Source organism: Hyposmocoma kahamanoa, unplaced genomic scaffold (assembly GCF_003589595.1).
Source record: "Hyposmocoma kahamanoa isolate Upper Pololo Valley unplaced genomic scaffold, ASM358959v1 102, whole genome shotgun sequence".
NCBI lineage: Eukaryota > Metazoa > Arthropoda > Insecta > Lepidoptera > Cosmopterigidae > Hyposmocoma > Hyposmocoma kahamanoa.
Window position 1 is genome coordinate 5,440,470 of NW_020653337.1, and position 21,739 is coordinate 5,462,208.

At 35.3% G+C, this 21,739-nt stretch overlaps 4 non-coding genes across 4 annotated transcripts; 2 read left to right on the forward strand and 2 right to left on the reverse strand.

Annotated features, from left to right (window-relative positions):
- Window positions 1-4,849: 4,849 nt before the first annotated feature.
- Trnaq-uug lies at window positions 4,850-4,921 on the reverse strand. Its single transcript has one exon. It is a non-coding gene; the product is annotated as a tRNA-Gln (tRNA).
- A 696-nt stretch (window positions 4,922-5,617) lies between these two features.
- On the forward strand, window positions 5,618-5,689 carry Trnaq-uug. The gene has a single exon. It is a non-coding gene; the product is annotated as a tRNA-Gln (tRNA).
- A 3,070-nt stretch (window positions 5,690-8,759) lies between these two features.
- On the forward strand, window positions 8,760-8,831 carry Trnaq-uug. The gene has a single exon. It is a non-coding gene; the product is annotated as a tRNA-Gln (tRNA).
- Window positions 8,832-17,174: 8,343 nt separating this feature from the next.
- Trnaq-uug lies at window positions 17,175-17,246 on the reverse strand. Its single transcript has one exon. It is a non-coding gene; the product is annotated as a tRNA-Gln (tRNA).
- Window positions 17,247-21,739: the final 4,493 nt, after the last annotated feature.

Below are 21,739 nucleotides of genomic sequence, written 5' to 3' on the forward strand. Positions count from 1 at the left end.
TTCTTGGTCTAATCATATTGATTTTATTCATAATAAGCTAAGAATATTGTTGGGAAAATTTTATCATTTAAGTTTTAAAGTACCAGCCAGCACATTGAAGTGTTTATACATGGCATTGGTTGACTCCATATTAAGTTATGCTTTAGACTGTTATGGACTTTCATTTAAATCATACATAGACAGACTTGAGAATATGCAAGTTAGATTTTTGAAACTCTTAGTGAATAGTAAAACAAAAGATAAATGTAATGGAGAATATAATAAATTGTTTAAAATTTGTAAAATTCTGCCAGTTTCCATAAAGCACAAATATCTTGTAGCTGTTAATAACTTTGAAACACAGGAGCGTGGCTCATTATTGTGTCCTGTTAATAATGACTGTAACACGAGATCAGTGACCTCAGGTAAATATGTAGTACCAAAGGTTAAAAATTATTATGGAGATAGAACCCTAAAAAAACGTATTCCGTACCTACTGAATAGTTTCCCTGAGGTTATTAGACGTGAACATAAGAAAAATAAATTTAAACGTCTTTTATTTCAGCACTTGTTGGCTAGTTTAGATTAATTATTAATATTGTAATAGCGTAGTATTTGTAATAGTAATAGCGAGATTCATATTTTGATCCCGCAGTCAAACTGAATAATTCAGTTTTGTGGGACTATGTTCTAGATTAAGAAAATGTATTTTTGTAATTAATAAATAAATAAATAAAATAATAATCCGGTCGTATTCCCTAAGGTTTATAGAGTAGCTGAACAGACACTTTTCAAACATAATATCCCTTTACAGAAATGATTAAATTAATCGAAATACGATTCCTTGCCAAAAAGCCATTCAAAATCAACATTATGCAAATAAACATTGAGACGAAATGAGCTGGGAGACGTAAGCGATCTTAATTCAGTTCCACCATTAAGGATTTGTTAAGAACCTCCGAGTCACTTCTCTGGTTACTCAGGGGCTTGAGTTTCGATTGCGGTGAATGTTGACTTTAATATTCAGAGTGTTGAAAGCTTTTGGATAATATTTTAGGAATATTTCATCAAAAGTATACGATACTTACTTCGGAGGCGCAGTGTCCCAAAATTGGGTCTTAGCTACACCAGATTCTGCCACGCCACCCGGTTCTCTTTCCAGCCGCTATCGAGGTTTTTCAGATCTTTCTGGACTTCATTTCTCTAGCGGTACCTAGGGCGTCCCAAGTACGCTCTCTTCGTGAGACGATCCTCTCCCATTCTCTCCACGTGTCCGAAATAACGGAGTATCGCAGCTTTTTTCAATTTCAAGTTTCATCCTTGCTCTCCACATCCTATCCTTCCTTTGAGTCGGTCCCAGAATCTTCCGCAAGATTTTTCCAAAAGTTTTATGATTATTTTTTCCGGAAAAGTATAGGACACTATAAAATGTTCTATATCCTTCATAAATAGTTCTCAATGGCTTATTGTATAAATTATTATATAAACTATAGAATTAGCTTCCAAGTTTAATAGTAGAACAGGGCCGGCTGCTGCGGTTTCAGTAAACGAGGCGACATTTAATCGTCATGTATATATTTATTTAAACTTTTTTCTGCAGAGTTACGACTTTAAAGAATGTCATTATTGTCGTAAAAAAACGCCTCCGTCATCGTTTTATCCAAAACTTAGTCATGAGCTAGAAACTATTTACATCTGTACACGCAGGCCTGTACTATGGTATGGTACAACATACGATTACGGACAGTCAGTAACTAACAGCTGACGTGCAATGTTCAACTGTAACTGCCAGTATAAGTCTTTATTAGCTTAGCGGTTACAACTGAAATTTGTCCTGAAATTTGTTGTGAAATTTTGAACATGAAATAAGAAAAATCATTGGTTTTAGTGCGGTTAGTAAAACGTTGAAATTCGCCCAACTATGACGAAAATTGTTTATAAAAATCATGCCCCAAAATCCCACACCCGCTCCCTAAAAAATTAATCCAATTACCCAGACCTGATTCCATTTTTATCCGTTTGTTTGTCAATGCCGTTGTTTGCAATACCATGATCGATTGATCATTAACGTAATGGTCAATCTATTCGAGGTAAGGTAGACTCGCTTGATAAATGAGTGCCTCTCATCAATCAGAGAGTATTGAGTAGATTAATGCGTCTCAGGCATTTTGAAATACATTAGAGTTGTTTCATCTTATCCTTAGGTAGATAACCATGACTATATTGAGAAAGATTTTGTTTCAAGAAACTTCCAAAAATACAATGGGCAATGTATACGCTTCTATAACAAGATTCCGGTTGATATACAAAATTTGCCTTACACGAGGTTTAAAACTATAGTGAAACAAAAACTTTATACTAAAGGTTATTATACAACTTCTGCGTACTTGGATGACAAAAATCCGTGGTAGTAACCCGTTTAGCTCATGGAGGTAGTCTCGATCTCTGATGTTTCAAATAATAAAAAAAAAATATTGTAAATGTTATTTACAAAGAGCAACCCCTAGAGTTTCTTGCTCATTCTTCTCAGGGGAATCTGCCTTACGAATGAGCGGTAGAGTTTAATATTGTGACGATTTCAAGTGTAATAATGCTTACCTATGAAATAAAGATTATTTTGAATTTGAATTCGAATTTGAATTATTAAGTAAATTTTACAAATTTATAAAATTCTTTTAAAACAAGTGAGGTCAAAAACCTCCATCTAATATCATGAGGTCTACGATGCAACGCTTGCAAACGTACATAATGCCTATTCATTTTCGCATTCAAAACACCCAAGTCATAACGTTTAGGGAACAAAACTGCCGGCGTGGAATTTCACTCCAATGCCGTACTCCATATAGATATGAAAGAATCTCACCTTGATTAACATATTTTCTCATTTATTTTGGCAGATTCCTCTGCTACTACACAACTATGTTTAGTTTAAGTTTATTTTTGCGCGAAATTGAATACATTATTTACTATATGTCATACTCAAACTCAGATAACCTTTATTTCATAGGTAAGTAAAGTACACTTTTAATCATAATAATAATAATAATAACGCACACACTCAACATCAACAATCGTTATATTGATTAAACTCTACTGCTCATTCGTAAGTTAAATTACCCTGAGAAAAATGAGCAAGAGACTCTAGAAATTGCTCTTTGTAAATAAACATTTCGTCGTGGCTAGTGTAATTACGCGTAACTACCATTGGATTATGAGTTTCCATTTCGGCATTTTAATAATCAAATCAAATCCGCTTATATGTCGTGGCAACCAAATTGGCGTGATTTATGGGAATCTATTGTTATCAGTCCGTAGACAACATAAATTAATGCTAACTGTGCAAAAATGAAAGTCCAAGCCATTGAAATACAAAGTAATAACGTTAAATCCCTCTCCTAAATTTAATTTGGAACAGTGCTGATACGCGCCTTTTACCAATGCTACATACGCGGATTTGTACTATGCCCGACGATTTGTATATTAGGTACTCATGGGCATATTTAAAGGTACGCAAAAAAAAAGAAATTCATTACGATAATCACTGGCCACTTATGCTAGAAGGTTTTATAGAAATCAAAAGACGGTTGAAGTATTTCTTTTTTCAAATTATACGTTACTGTTCTGGTTCAACTAATACTTAGACAGCGAACATTGGGCGAACTTATACGTCTTTATATACCATGTATTTTCAAAAAACAGAACCCTACAACTTTTTATTCGCACACATTAGAGAAAAAATCCAGCAATAAAATATTCATAGAGCTGTAACTCGGCCAGTCTGATTACGAGCAAGGTCTAACAGACGGACATTGTTAGATTTAGAAGTAAAGCGGGCGACCCCTGGGGACACAGTGGACGCTAAACGCCTGTTAGCACGCAGTACAGCGACGAATTTGGGGACTGGGTTACTGCAATACCAATTACAGTTATCATGTATTTGAGTTTTAAGCGAGCAGCTGTGAAATGAAGCATATATTCAGTGATGAATGACTTGAAATAGTACTTATTAAATAGGTTTATAATTATTTAATAAATTCAGGCGTTACTTTGTGGAAACTCATGTTAAATAAAATGGAAGTAATATGAAGTTTATCACAACGTTTTATTACAATGATATTAGCTAACTTTAGATTTTTTTTATATGTTTTTGGTTTTTAACGACTTTTTTGCCATAGCGCCATCTATGAGAAATTTATCAAATATGCTGAAGGTGCTTGTACTGGTTTAAATCCGGCCGGATCGAAGGAATTTTCCTTAGTGTTCGATCTTTGTATTGAAAATTATAACAAAACAAACTAAACGAGGACGACAAAAGGTACAAGTGACTGATACTAGACGATTACGGATTACTATTCTACTTTAGCAATATGAAATGTTGTGTTGCAAGAGAAACCATTCTTTATATTTTCGATTGAATGTATAAAATGACTCAGCGGTCATCACCGGCGGTGGAAGGTCATTCCAAATACTTAAAAAATAATAGTTCAAAAAATCAGGTTCCACCGAGATTTGAACTCGGATCGCTGGATTCAAAGGCCGATAAATGATAATGAAAATTTAATTAGCCTTAGAAGTAGAAATAATAAATACAATAATAATATACTTTAAACTTTTACACATGCAGTTACTGTGTAGTAAAATTTCGATTAACAAGCATGTTCGAAAAATTTACAAAACCTAATTCGCACCAACCATACTTAAAGTTGCAATAAAAACTCTATGGAACATTATAAGGTTCAGTTGCAATATGACGACTTCTGATGTAAGAAAAATCATTCCTCGCATTTTCGTTTGCAAGTTTAAAATGACTCGGTGATCACCGACGGTGGAAGATTATTCCAAATATTTAAAAAAATCAGTTAAAAAAATCAGGTTCCACCGAGATTTGAACTCGGATCGCTGGATTCAAAGTCCAGAGTGCTAACCATTACACCATGGAACCGATTGGTTTCACACCTTAAATTGATAATTATAACTTTCACTAATTACACCATGTACTATCAACAAAGTCGATGGGTTACCACGTTAAAGATTCTTTATACATGCAGGCAGCGACAGTCAGTAGCGGCCACCGGTAGCTTGCGCTTTTGCTAATAACTGAAGTTAAAAGGCAAAATCATATATAAGTCTTCACTAAAAAGCGTCAAGTAAACAGGAAACGGGGCTAGCTACAATCATTATGGGTCAGGGAAGGCTTCATCTTCACCGATAGTATACTCTATTTGATTATGTAAATGTTTTAATGTTTATTCAGTTGAATTTATAATACAAATATGTCCTTCTAATTATTAAATTTGTACTATTTGATTTAATATTAAAGTACGTATGTAGAGTACCTTCTCTATAAGAAAACTTTGAAGCAACATATCAAGTGGACCGCCTGTCTGTTATCCGGTTTGCATACCTACTATAAAAAAACATTATTATGAACGCTAGGACACGCAAAATTGAACCTTATAATGTTTTATGGAGTTTTTGCTACAACTTAAAGTATGTTTGATGTGAATCAGGCCTTGTAAATGTATCGAACGTGCTTGTTAATCAAAATACACACGTGTTTAAATATTTAAACCATATTGTTATTGTACTAATTATTTTCTACTTGTAAGGCTAATTAAATTTTCTTTGAGAATTCATCGGTTCCATGGTGTAATGGTGAGCACTCTGGACTTTGAATCCAGCGATCCGAGTTCAAATCTCGGTGGAACCTGATTTTTTTTAACATCTAAACTGGTATTACTGGTATGATAAATTTCAATACAAAAATAAAATATATAGAGTCCATAAATATTCTATGTACAATACTTTGTAACACGTTGTTAAATGGAAAAGCAATAAAGTAGTGAGTTTTGAAAACAAAAATGCACTAAATGAAAACCAATTTTATTGTCTATCTGCGCATAATTCATACATAATTGATATACATTGTCGCGGGGAACGAATTATTTCCATGAAATCTAACCCTAGTGCCAGTATCTAGGCTTTAAATGTGTAATTAACTCTGAAGATCTAACCAAAGCTCCCAGACCGACAAAATAACAGAGAACCAGTAAAAAACAATTAATTTCCCAAACAAAAAAACAATATTAACGTTTTTATAACATGCCAGACAACCACACCAATAGCTTGGTCTCAAACTAGGAAATTCCCAGTAAATCACTCTGGGACACTTTCCAGAACACCGAGAACAGAACCTATTTAGAAAAGTTCATATTCCAAATTGGTCCTACCGGCAATCGACTCTGGAACCTCCTCATCCAATGCCCACCATGCAAACCTTTGGACCACCGAGGTCGTCAAAATATTTAATATGGTTGGTCCAATTTACTTTTAATCAAGAACGCCTAAAATTCACAACATCTCAATAAAACAAATATTTTAAAACATATCTTGGTAAGGTACTTTAATAATAATATATAATTTTAGTTCACTGTTTTTTTTATTTCAATTATTATAATATTATTGCTATTTGTATTCCCGAGTCAACCCCTGTCGTAACAAAATCGCCGCCCATTTATTATTCAGTAGCATCCGTGTGCGTCTCGGACGCAATCAGTATTTTTAATAATAAATGTCCGGGCACGGCGATGATTGTGCGCCCCACGAGATTGCTTGAAGATTTCCTGAGTACAGACCTGGTGGATTTATGTTGTCATTATTGGTACACGCCGAAGGTTTACTGGATTTTCCTTGGTATTCGTTACAATAAGAAGATTGCAAAAATCATTCTTATTATATCAAGTACAAAACCTCATTAAAAAGAATATACTTATTATTATAGAAGTACTTATTTACGTTTAAGTACATTTTATTAATATATTGTAACAAAATTGTTTACTCATGATTAATCAAGATGTTTATATTCTAGAGTAGAACTAGTAATAATGTTTAAGCTTTTGTTAAGGAGTGAATGTAAACTGTTTTGTACATCTGATAAATAAAAAATATTTATATATAAATATTAAACAACATCACATATGTTGCTCTGATCTCAAAGTTAGTAACGCGTACCGCAAACACCCAGGCCTGAGACAATACTAGAAACGTTAGTTTGCTACATTGACCAGGCGATCGGGGGCTAGATCGAACCCGGGGTCTCGAAGACGACGATACCGTGAAAACCGATATTTTTTTATACAAATGTAAGTGCGCATTTAACCTCCATCGCTACTGATGGAAAGTGACGATGAGGTCAACGATGGAGTATGCACACCTTAATAATGCCTATTCACTCTCGCCTTGAAAAGGTCAAAGTTATAACGTTCAGGGAATAAGTCTGCAGGCAGGGAATTCCACTCCATAGCCGTTCGCCATATAAATGTGGAAGCTTAACGCTTCGTGCGAATCTTTGGAATATCCACAACATAGGGGTGGAAGTCAAGCCTCCATCTAGGCCTCCGATGATGGAAAGGGGAAGGCGGAATTAAATCGTGTACAGTCGCACAGTCTCCTTGATATATCTTGTAAAATGTAAGCCACTCGATCTTGGAGCTCGTCAACCTTCTGAAATGATAATGAATTTCTAATATTATTTTCTTGGCGCACGAAAACGGTTCACCTTCATCATGAACTCCTTTATACATCCCACTGCTGGGCAGGAGTCTCCTCTCAGGCGAGGATTTCGGCCATATTCCGTGACGTTGGCCCAATGTGGTCTTCACACGTTTGCCGAGGGTTGTGCACCTTCGTTGACGTGCAGATTTATCAAATTCATATTTTCCTTCACCGAAACCTGCATTAAGGGCAATTTACAATCTGGACCCCAGAGTCTCTTTGAGAGATAAGTTTAAAGAGATTCACATTCTTACACTAGCGTCACAGTACATTTACGAACGTATTATTATGTAGGAAAAGTTTTTTTTTTTTAAATAGACAGACGTAACATTAACACGAGAAATAAAAATAAACTAGCTGGTCTTGACAGTCGTTTGTACAAAGTCATAAATTATTTTAAGGGGCAATGTATGAGATTCTATAATAAGATTCCGGTTGATGTTCAAAATTTGCCATTTACAATGTTTAAAACTATAGTGTAACAAAAACTTTATACTCAAGGTTATTATGCAGCTTCTGCGTACTTGGATGACGAGAATCCGTGGCAGTGACCCGATTAGCTCTTGCAGGTCAGGCAGTCTCAATCTAAGATGTTTGAAATAAATATTGCAAATGTATTTAAAAGAGCAAACCCTAGAGTTTCTCGCTCATTCTTCTCAGGGGACTCTGCGACTTACGAATGAGCAGAAAAGTTTAGTTAATATGACGATTTCAAGTGTAATTTGCTTACTTATAAATTACAGATAATTTGAATTTCGTTTTTAAAAGCTCACAGTAAATTTCAAATTCAATTTCGCACATGAATTCCGAGAATCTCAGAAGTGCCCGGATTCGAACCCACGACTTCTGCTCGAGCGGCGATAGGTCAAACCATTAGATTTCCACGGCTTTTTTTAAACCAGTTGTGTAGATAACGGTTATGTATTGAATATTACATTTATAACGGGCCGTAGTAAAAATATGTGAACGATTTTATTAAGTCCATTACCCCATTTTATTAAATATAATATTAATCATAAAATTTTTATATGTAAAGAACATCGTATAAGCAAATGACGCACAAAGATAATGTAAGATAGGCATACATACCTACACTATAGTAGGTATTAGCAAGTCAAGCACCTTTCACGCAAACGACTCCATGAACTCGCGAAATCGTGAGTCGATGACGTCATCGCACACTGAGTCAAATCAACCAATGGCCAATTTGAGCGCGCTCATCACAAGGTTCCATGGTGTAATGGTTAGCACTCTGGACTTTGAATCCAGCGATCCGAGTTCAAATCTCGGTGGAACCTGTCTTTTGAATTTCTTGTTTATTTGATGTTGCTATTGTTATTATTCATTTATTTAATGACTAATTATGCGATAATTAACAAAATATTGGTTAATACGACAATATTGTATTAAAACGTTTTTAGAAGACGATATACGATCGTCGGCCTACTACATGTCATTGTGCACAGGTTTCCTTTCAAAGTGTTTTAACCATTTTATGTTTTTCTTTATCGTAAGTGAGAGGTGTTGCTACTAAACAATCATAAACATACGAAGGTAACATAGAAATGCAATAGATACACGCCATCAAAGGGAATCGAAGCGACTTATCGTAAACGACATTTTTACCTAAACAGCATTTTTTATTGCAAATGATATTTTAAACTATAACGGATAAGGTTTATTACCTGTCTATTGATAACTGTTTGTTTCCTTAAATAAATTAAAAAAAGACGCGGGATGACATGGATAAGAAAGGTGCGAGTTTGGAGATGACGGCTGATAGGGGAGAGTGGAAGAAAAATACATGTTGTGCCGACCCAACTGAGCGTGCGATAAGGACAGAAAGAAAAAGAAGAAGAAGAAGAAGTTACAGCAAAAGCTAAGTTTAACTTAGCTCAACTGTTTTTCTTTTTCATTTTTTTACTATAACAAGCGACGGGACGAACAAGTCGAGCGCCTGATGATAAGCGACACGCCTATCCATAACAGTTGCAGTGCCACTCAGAGCTTTAAATCGCTAAGATCTTAGGGGCACTGCCACTGCGCCAGTCACCCTGAAACATAATTTGACAAGTCCCATGTGCCTGTAATTTCACCAGCACCATTAATCTTCCAAACCAGAACGCAGTAATGCCGACATTACTGCTTGGCGGCAGAAATAGGTAAGGTGGCAGTACTTCCATCGACGAACTCTTTCACAAGGAGCTCTACTGCTACTAAAATTATTATATTTTAGTGTAAGCGACAGATATCTTATACAATATTTAAAAATCATAACGTAAGCGACCCCACTTGTTATTGCAACCGACATAGGATATCACGATTTCGTCATTTACTGTAAACAATATTGTTGCATATTCTTAATCGCCTGAAAGCCACAAATATCTATAAATAGAGAAATGCAAAAATATTGTAAGCTCCAAAAGAATCTTAATATTAAAAAAAATAGCTGTTACACAATTGATTACGAAATTCATTGTTAGTTATATTAAAATTCAATTAAGTTTTTACATTTATATTTAGAAATATTTGAAAAGAACCATCTCCTGTAACTGTACTTTTATATGCTGTTTAGGTACCACAATTACTTGAACCACGACTGACGTGTTACAATTGCAATTCAGGTTTTTCTAAAACTAGTTTTGAATTTACTTCAAGCTTGCGCGACATATTGCCGTTTCACTTATTTGCATTCGTTTGCTATTTGCTACCTATCTCTTTCACTCTTACTACGACTTATTATCCTGGGAGCTCCTGCAGGTTTCTAACTACATTAAAGTCTTTTGTTTCATCAAAACAAAACTTGAAACAGCATGTTAATGGGCCGTTTAATACACCTTTGAGAGATAAGTTTAAAAAAAAAAAACATTTTTACACTAACGTCAAAGTACATTTATGAAAATGTAGTTTGTGTTCAAAATAGTCATTTTTTGACGAAAATAGTGACAGACGTAACATTAATATGAGGAATAAAAATAAATTGGCTAATATTGATAGTCGTCGTCACAAAATCTTAAATTCATACAGGGGGCAATGTATATACGTTCTACAATAAGATTCCGGCTGATATTCAAAACTTACCATTCACTAAGTTTAAAACTATGCAGCTTCTGCGTATTTGGAAGACAAAAATCCGTGGTAGTGACCCGTTTAGTTTTTGCATGTAGTCTCGATCTATGATGTTTCAAATAAATAGGTATTGTTAATGAGAAATTTGTAACATAAATATATATTTACAAAGAGCAACTCCTACAGTTTCTTACTCATTCTTCTCAGAGGAATCTGTCTTACAAATAGAGTAGAGTTTAATCAATATGATGAGAAGTAACACTGTTGCAAATATTTTTTTTATAACATCAAGTGACGGGACGAACAAGTCGTGCGCGTGATGGTAAGTTACACGCCTGTCCATAACAGTTACAGTGCCACTCCTGAGCTTTAAATTGCAGAAAAGATCAGAGGGGCACTACCACTACGCCCGTTACCCTGAGACATAATTTGACAAGTCCCATGTAAATTGCCTGTAATATTGAGAAATTCGTGAGTCCGCTGATTCGTTCCGTGGGTCAGTTGGCATAGTGCCTGACACGGTTTGCTAGAAGGAATTTTTCGATCTTTGTATTAGTATAATATATAATAACAAATTAGTGGACTAATTTCACAAAAAATAAAAATTTAATATAAGACATGTAAATATATCAATGAATAAAAATGCCACGTCACCATATAGTCTCCTTGTTTCCAAAAAGACGAGCTCTTTATTAACTGAAAATGTTGTAACAAAAACGTTACTTCTCTCCAAGGCTCGTTTGTGCCAAAAACAAAGCGAATTCAAACGGAAGGCTTGGTGACCCGTAAGTCGTACCCAATTTCATCACAGCAAATATCACTTTCCAATACACCACCCACCCCACCTACCCCTACCTAACCTACCCCTGTACAATACGCGTCATGATCAAATTTATTCAAATTGTACCATGTCGCCACCGCACTATGGCGACACCTGCTTTAAATTGCCAACCATCGAAATACAACTCAAACTGGCGAGTAATAAAGTGCAAAATTGTTCGGGAATGGCAAGTCAATTCGAAAGAGCAAGGTATGATCATAGATAGAAATAGTCTTATCCCAGAATTGCGTTCAGGATTGAGTCTCGATGAGCTTGTGTGTGCTTCTATATCGCAAAGTTTAAATAACTAACTTTATTACAAATACCACTTCAGCAGTAATACTGCTTACAAAATATACGAAACGCTATTATAGAATTTGAAAATAAGGTAAAAGTTGTACAAAATTTGTGACTGAATGAGCACTCAGAAAAATTAGCAAAGTCTGCTAGTTAGTTCCGTAGCTTAGTTGGTATAGGGTCTGGCACAGTTTGCTGGAAGACGTTGATTCGGATCCAGCCGGATCGAAGAACTTTTCTAAGTGTTCGTTCTTTGTTTTAATAATTATAACAAACTAGTGGAGTAATTTCACAAAAAAATAATAGAACGTCATGATGGCCAAACACCGTGACATTCAATAAAACCCGTGAATTAGGGTTTCCCTAGTGCGGGACTATGAGTGTAACGTTATCATTAACACATTATGTAATTGTATAAATTAAAATCAATTAAACAATAACACTGATTAATGCCTAGTGGAATTTTATTATACAAGCTTGTTATAATTATTTCACAATCGAAAAGCCACTTGACACCTTTCTCTCGTGACGTTAATGGTAATCAAAAGCAGTGAGAGCTGGTAGTTTAGTTGAAGAACACTTTATTAGATAATAATGCGCACACACTCATAGCTCCGCACTAAGGAAACCCTGTATCGCGGGTGCAATGGATACATACATAGACAACCAGTAATTACACCCGAGAGAAATAAATGTAGGCCATACAAATATTTCTTCCGGCATGGGAATTGAATCCGGGACCTCTAGCGTGGCAGTCCAGTGTGGTAACCGTTCGGCCACGGAGGCAGTTAGTTAATTTATTAGTTAGTTAGTGAATGTGACAATGACTGTAATTTCTGTCTTGTGTATATTTGTGAACTTAGCAAAACCTGTCATTAACAGTGAAGGTAAATATCATGATGAAACCTGCTCATCGAAGAACGTTTCGTGCCCGTGCCCAGCAGTGGGACGTATGATGAAATGATGATTATGAAGCGACAGCAAACTAAAATAAAATTAGAACACAGATTATTCACATAAACAAAATAAAGTAAAATTACTACAAATAAACTCATAATCTTCCTAGAATACGTTTCTCAGCTCTACACAACATTCGGTTCTTCGTAGCAGAGGTTCAAAATGTTATTTTTTTACTCACAAAAAATATTATCTTCTATTGTTCTAGTATTAAAGTTGATAATACTTTAACAAGAGAACGAAGGGGTGGAGAGAGAAAATGTGAATGCATCTGTGAATATCAGCTCTCTGAAAGCTAGTCGACGTGATCTTTTGTCATCGTCAATACTTCCTATTTGAAAGTAAATGCTGCATTTTATACGTCTAAAACACTCTATAAGTTTTTAAAACAGGTGCTTTGCTCTCAGTCCTTAAACTTTTGTCAATTTAAATCCGACTTTTCATACCAACACTATCACTGACTTATATAGTATTAGTTAACCTATTTATAGTCACACAGATGGGCACAGCCCACTCGTTTTGAGAGAGCTTAGGGTATAGTTCCCACGCGAGCCCACTGCGGACATGAAACTTCACACACATTGCTTTGCCTTTCAGATTGCGTGTCAGAGGTGCAAGCTTGGATTCGAACCTAAGACCCTCTGCTTGAGTGACGGTACAGTGAAACCATTAAGCTGCCATGGCCTACAAAACATAATTTTACTGCTTACTTCCAAAAATCAAGTGTTTTTCATTTCATGAAAAAATGACTCTAAAATATGTTTGTGTATGTAGGTATCTATATTATAATGTACGCTATACACGCTCTAACTTACCATGTATCATGCCATCTAAACTCTAAAGAGACGTTCACCACTTCCTTGAATTTTCCATACCGCATTATAGGACCAAAGACTCTGTCAACCCAAAACCAACAAAAAAATAACCAAATTCAAATTCGATCCGATACTGAACCCACCAAGAGTACTATTATGTAAATTGACCAAGATTACTACGTCTCGGCGACGGAATATCATAATGGCTTCCGCTGCTACGATTGGACCGGTAGGGCGCGTAACTCAATACGCAACTTGGACCATCTTATTTTGGACGTTCTTACATTTTAGTGAAGTGCTTCGTCTTCACATCGATAGATAAAGATCGATCGATAAAACAAAATAACTTCGAAAGAATGTCACTAAGCCGCTCTATATCTGCGAGAGGCGTTTGGTTTTTCATCTGGTAGTAGTTTACAGTAGGAAAGTTGTTAAGACATCTTACGTCATCGATACTATGACAAATCGCACAAAGAATCAGAAAACTGAATAGTTTGAAAATATTACTAATTTTTTTACCACTATAATTAACTTAAATGACTCTAAAATATATTTTTGTATATATCTATATTATAATGTACGCTATATACTCTCTAACTTACCATGTGTAATGCCCTCTAAAGAGCCCTTTACCACCGACCGGAGACCACGAACCAGAGGGCGTTTAGTGAGACGGCCCCCTACTAGATGGACGGATAACCTGGTAAGGGTGGCGGGTAACCGATGGGTGCATGTTGCATGCAAGTGGACGTCTTCCGGCTGATATGATGATGATGGTGATGATGATAAATGACGTCATCTGATACCAAAATAATACTTACTAATGGCATCTCTCTCACAGAAAGTAGCAGACGGTTTGAAAGGTGATGCCCAAATTAAAAGACTGAGCAGAATACGTGTCAGCTCTAACAGCCTTTTTTTATAATATCAAGTGACGGGACGGACAACTCATGCGCCTGATGGTAAGCTACACGACTATCCATAAAAGTTGTTGCAGTGGCACTGCTACTGCTGTTGACAAATCCCACGTGCCTGTAACATCACCAGCCCCTATACCCTTTAAAACCGGAACGCAGTAATGCTAACATTACTACTTGGCGGCAGAAATAGATACCGTGGCAGTACTTCCCTGGATGAACTCTTTCGCAAGGAACTCTACTGCTAGGTGAAGTGATAGGAGCACTAGGAGCCTCCTATCTCCTGAAGATACATTATATGGAGAAATGAGTACCCTATGTGACACTTAGATAATAAATCTTACAAAATCTCTAATACACTAACATAGAATTACCTATCTAGTCTGAAATGACGTTTTCCAGTATCAAAAGTACCGGTATCAAAAAAAAAATTAAGAATTGTCACTATCTAAAATAAATAAAAATATTATTGTTATATTATATCATTCTTCTTAATAGGCTTAGAGCGCTTTCCCGTGGTACGATTTGACATAATACGTTTTCTATACATATGTTACCCCATTTAAATACCACCATTACTATAAAGCAATCAGTTCATATAGGGTTTTGTTCCAAATTAAGGGCTAAAGGAGCTAGCCAATTGACAGGCATCCAATATGTCCAGTTATGATCTTCTCATGGCCGTCAAAGTATTTAATATATTAAAGCACTAGCAAATGTTTACATTCAGATAGCAGCATCTATTTATCAATGTCTACTGAATACCTGCCATAAACATTAGCAGATAAGGCGAACCTTATTAGTATATTATATTAGTTTCTTAAAACTGATTAGAAATTTTGCAAGCTGTCGATGGTAATTCATCCATCTCTATCCTCCTGGAGCTCCCCGAAAACTGTAAACGGATTCGACGTCTCAACTAAGCAACAGTTTTAAAGTGTCCCCGCCTTCCTAATTCGATTCCGATGCGTCGCAAACTCTCACCGGCGCCATCTTTATGTAAATTCAACCACCAACATAACTTCGCTATCGACGAAACTTGGTACTACATCTTCTCTTTAGCATTTCTCAAAGAGTTGTCTGTTGTAACAAAAGCAAATTTAAGTTTGCAAGTTGAATTTTCCCAAGACACTTGGCTTCAATGATGTCGTGACGGTTTTTTTAATGTTCGACAGATATGTATGTAAAGTTGATTTGTTAAGGCTTCAAGGGGATGATATGTACTCGAATATCTTTGTTTTACACGTCGAAGGCTATATAGTAAGGTTTATTTGTAAATTAAATTTCAGTTTATGGTCTGGTGGGATCACCGACCATAAGATTTTGTGCGTCCTTTGATGTCGCAGTAAAACGCTATCACACCTGTTTAGGCAAAGTTCCATAGAAACGTTCGTCTAATAATGGTTTATATGACTTCGGTGGTCTAACAGTCATTAGTAGCAAAGATTGAAAAGAACTGCTGAGCAAGGTTACTGTTTAAAGATAAAATTACACAATGAACTGCCACTGACTACATCCGAATTGCCCGAGTTAGAATTCAAAAAAAAGATAAAAAAAAATTAATTGTAAATCCATTCTATAAAGTTGACGAATATTTTGACCCTATGCATTAAAAAAATGTTCATTCTTTTATGACATTTAATGTATCTATTGTTAATTTATTACTTATGCAGTTTATTTCATAGCAATATATTATTATTTTAGTTGTGGGTGTATGTGTAAATCTTTAAATTTAGTTATGTAATACATTAAGTATTAGTAGCGATTAACTTTGATAAGATAAGAAATTTTGTACTATTGATGTGCTAAATGTTACGAGCTTGTGACGTGGCAAATAAAGAATTTGAATTTGAATTTAGAAAACTTTTAACAACGAACTTTTTTAATTTTTTTTTGGCGTAGGTGTTCTGAGTCGGATTCATACTGACAATTCGACAAAGGTCGTCACTACATTCTTTTCTGCCGCCGTTAGTTGAAAGAGGCTTTTTTTCTTTTATAACCCTATACTGTCCCAATGCTGGGCAAAGGTCTCCGTCCCCTCTATCCACATCAGTGTGTTTTGAGCCACTGAGGTCCAGTCTTTTAGGTGCGCGTCTAGCTCCTCTCCATCAAGGCTTTGGCGTGCGATATGGTCGTTTTCCGTCTTTGGGAATCCATTCTGTGCTGGCCTTCGCCCACGACTCATGCGATATGTGACAGACGTAACGTGGTGTAAAAAAAGGCTGATCTGTCACTATTTTTGCTTTTCCCTAGATAGATAAGGCAAGAAGTTAACGCAAAAAAATAGGTATTATTTTAATTTAATTTCATTAAATATTGTTTTCTCGGTTTGAATTTATGTCACAAGCGCCCTTTCAACTAACGGCGCGGCAGTATTCACGTAGACAAGTATTTATGTGGTCTGTGACGTAGACTGTCAAGTAAACATTTTTCATTAGGGCGCTTGAAAGAAAATGATATTTAACCATTATTATTATAGTCATTTGTACATTATTTTCATTACAATGTCTATCAAGTATCTAGAAAGTTAGTATATAATAATTATTAATTCAAAGATCGAACACAAAGAAAAATTCCTTTGACCTAACAGAATTTGAACCCGTATCAGCCAAACCAGAGCTACCGCTCTACCAATTAGGCTGCAGATACGAGTTATAAATAAAAATAAAAATCATTTATTTCGGGCGACAATGATCCATATCAAATAAATTACATTCAAATTGAAATTATATACCTGCAGTTATTATTACACACCTACAAAAAGTCAGGTTCCACCGAGATTTGAACTCGGATCGCTGGATTCAAAGTCCAGAGTGCTCACCATTACACCATGGAACCGATGATACGCACAACTCCAATTATCACTTGTAATCGCTCTACAATAAATAATAAACATTTGAGTAAATGATATTATCATAACAAATGGTACGTATGTGATACGAATGAAGGACTTTGTAGATTTTTAATTAACGTCGGTAAATTGGTTTCTTTTTTTTTTTAACGCACACACTCAACATAGCCCCGCACTAGGGAAACCCTGTGTCGCGGGTGCCATGGACACACACATAAACAACCACAAATTACACCCAAACTCACGAGAGAAATAAATGTAGGTCATACAAATATTTCTCCCGGCCCGGGAATCGAACCCGAGGACCTCTGCGTGGCAGTCCGGTATGGTAACCGTTGGGCCACGGAGGCAGGTTGTATGTTAAGTGATTAGGTATTTTAATAATTAGCGCTTTGAACCTTTTAAATCCAGTGATACAATTATAAACATGTTTCAAATATTGAGTAACCGGTTATATTAATCTAAGAAATTGTAAAAATTAAATTAGAAAGAACTGATAATACACACAACTGATAATTGGCACTTACATTAACTGAAAAAGAAATCATTAACACTTGAATCAACAATATTGTTAATAAAACTTATTATGTTGATTTGATTGATTGATTGTATGTCTCATTTACTAATGTTTTGCGTAATTATGATATTTTAATAGAGCGGTTTTGCCAGTAGAAGGACGGTTGCTTCACAATTGGGAGGTCCACGCTTCGAATCCCTGCGACGGCATGATTAATAATAATAATAATAAAAAAAATATTAGAAGAGAACATTTTGTCATTCAAATTGTGTATAATATGTAATATGTGTGTAATATTATATATAAATTAATTTATAAAATAATAAATATTAAAATTAATAAATAATTAAATATTAGACAATACCATATACGTTCCTCTGAACACAAACACGCAGACCATACAGAAAAAGTAGTTTTCTACTTTGACTCAGAGATGGTGACACCATGAAAATGGTACAATCGCCGACGAATTGATTTACGTCCCCATCGCGTCACGTCTGCATACCTCCACTTTATATAAATTTAATCGTTCACATTGAAATTCAAGCAGCGCCCCGACGAATCAATTACAGCGCCCCATTCAAATACCGCCCCCTTAAGGCGCTATACAAGATAGAATTGTTATCGAAGAATGCGCGTGTGATAGAATGTGAGCCAATATTCTTGTTCGGCGTTGTACCTACGTTTTTTATCGTGTCATATAACAAGTACATATATGTTTATATAATCCATACTTTATAAAATATATGAATGTATATTACACTCATTATGTACATATAATATCTACATATTAGGTATTTCAAAACGATACAATGCGCTCATTTATTACAAACAGATATTCAACTTCGTAAGGTCCAGCAAACTACAACGGGAGAAGCAATAAACGCCAATACACTAATTACATGTTTCAAACCCAACCGAGTATGCTCTCAATTTTCTATGAAAAACTTATTTTTCTAGATGGTCATATAGAAAACATAGACGTTTGCACTGTGGGCAATGTTGTTATTGCATTGCGTTCTTTAACACCTTACATCTCCACATTTCAAACCATTTCACTGTTTGCAATAGTCTGGCGTATGTATTTACAAAGGTTACCTAATAAAATTCATGTATTCAGCTTAAATTTTTAAACAGAATTGATTTGTCTTTATCTTTTATATTATACTTAAAAAATAATACTGGGCGTTTACGTGATCATAGGAATGTATTTGTTAGGATCTGAACCACTTTACATCCTATGTACATTTTTATGTACACGGGCCGTGGAGAGTTAAATTCAATACCGCTATATTGTGTCCTTTTTTGAAGCCGGCCGGCTGACAGATGGACAGACGCAGACTGAGAGGTTATTTTATTCATGTTTTTTTTTAAATGATCACGTCACTTATTGTGAACCAATGACGCGAATGATCTTTAAACATAGCTTTTTTAAACGACTTCAAAAAAGAAGGAGGTTGTCAATTCGATTGTATTTTTTGTGTGTACATTACTCGATTACTCGATTTATGAACCGATTTTGACGATTCTTTTTGTTGGAAAGAGGGTACCTTAGTATTGGTATATTCCACTTCTAAGAGAGGAAAACTAGAGGATGAATCCGGTTTCGCACACTGTCCGTTAACCGATTTCAATAAAAAAAAGCCGATAAACTTTTGAGGTGCGTTTTTTTTAAATAAAAATCTGAGGGTCACTGGCACAGTGCCTGTCACCGTGTGACAAAAATTGACAAGACCTACATGCCTGTAATTTTACCAGCACCCGTACCCTTTGGAACCGGAACGCAGTAATTACCACATTAGTGCTTGGCGGCCGAAATAAGTATGGTGGCAATACTTCCCTGGGAGAACTGTTTCACAAGAAGCTTTGAAATCTGAACCTTCTGCCATTACTAGTTATCCATTAATAGGTCGCTGTACCTATAATTTCCCGAAACAAAAATTTCATCCGCCGCGCCTTTCTTCAGTATATTTAACTACATCCATATAATACCACAACGAACCATGAAATGTGATTACATTGATAAAAAAACTCGATCACATAGGGTTTTATGTACGCCATAAATGTGACAAACCTACGCTGCATTTACGACAAGCAATATGAGAATAAGTGATAGGATGATAAAATTTATTTTCCTACGTCAGAAACAAATATTCGCCAGTATTTTAAACCTAAATTACGTGAATGCAATATTCCTGATTAATAATAAATTATAATCATAAATACAGTCTTGTTAATAAGTTGATAATTATTTAAATATATTCAATATTTAAATAATTAACGTAAGTATTTTTATCAACGATATTACAAGCCTAAGTAACTTAGGTGGAATGTCGATCACGTTCGTTAAGTAGGTAAAGCAGCAGTCTTTCTATTTTTCACAGTTGCGCACATTAGTTTGCGCAAATATTTTTCTTTTTTTACAATTGTGAACACGAGCGCGCGCAAATATTTTTCTTATGTTTCTTTTTTCACAGTTATGCGCATTTCGGAATCCAAAAATTGAGCTTCGTCACGATCTGTAGAATTGCACTTATTGTGCTTGTTTAAAATTTAATGTATATCGGTTTTGAAGAGCGACCGAGTTATTCCGCTCGTAGATTTTACAATTTGAGTGGATGCCAAGAAAACTGCGCTACGAAATATTTGAACTTGCCAGTACTGATTATGGCAATTACAATTTCTCCATACGTTGCAGTTTTATGAATAGTGACCTAAACGAAAATAGTTCATCTTTTGTCTTATTACACAGCTGTATTCAGAAGGAGCTAAATCTTATTGTATAATATATAATAATAAGACATAAGAAGCTTTCTATTTTATTTTCTTTTTTTATAATACCAAATGACGAGAGGAACAAGTCGCGTGTCGCTTACCATCAAGCGATGGTAAGCGACACGCCTGTCCATAACAGTTGCAGTGCCACTCAGAGCTTTAAATTGTAAAGATCTTACGGGCACTGCCACTACGCCCCTCATTCTCAGACATAAGTTGACAGGTTCCATGTGCCTATAATTTTACCAGCACCCTTACCCTTCCAAACCGGAACGCAGTAACGTTCATATTACTTCTTGGCGGCAGAAATAGGTAAGGTGGCAGTACTTCCCTGGATGAACTCTTTCACAAGGAGCTCTAGTGCTGCTATAATAATATCAATTAGTAAGTATTCAATCGTTGACTTACCGCACCAGATACTCCTCGATTATTTTAAAACCACGTTTCCGGTGATTTCGAATGAAGCATCTGTTCTAGAATGCCTGAAGAAATAAATGTACTTTTCCTTTAAAATATTTATCCATCTTTCAACCCTACAGCATCTTTCTGCATAACCGAAAACTATAAAAAAAGAAATATTCAAACCTATCAAATACGAAAAAAGATCTCTTGAGAATCAATGTGCGGGTAGGCAGAAAATTATGCAAAAAGCTTGGATGGTCAACCCCTAGCTCTTTTTTACGACATATCAATATTTTATGTGACACCAACGATAAAGAATCAATCATTCTTGTCTCGTACGATACATTTTTTTGTGAAATGTTCCATAATATCTCTTGAGGCGCTTCCATGTTGGTGGCATTGTTAGATAAACAACGCATTATCAGGTGAGTTAATAGGAATACCAGGGTTTATCATACAGTTTATCATTATAATTTCTCAATTGATAAAACAGACAAACAAATTAGTTTAAACGTCTTTAAAATTAAAGAGATATCTGTACGAGATGAAAACTAAATATAAATTATTGGAAAAAGGTGATGAGAACATTTTTAATACAGTTCAATACATGAGAGTAATTAGAAATACGTAAATAATAACTAATGTAATGTAATATAAAAGCAGAAACTACAAAACCCGACTGTTTTTTTTGTTACTTCGTTTTCGCGGCGATGATTAAACGACAAAGATAGCTATATACGCAATTTCATATCGCTGTCCTTGTTCTTCAAAGTATATAACAATAGT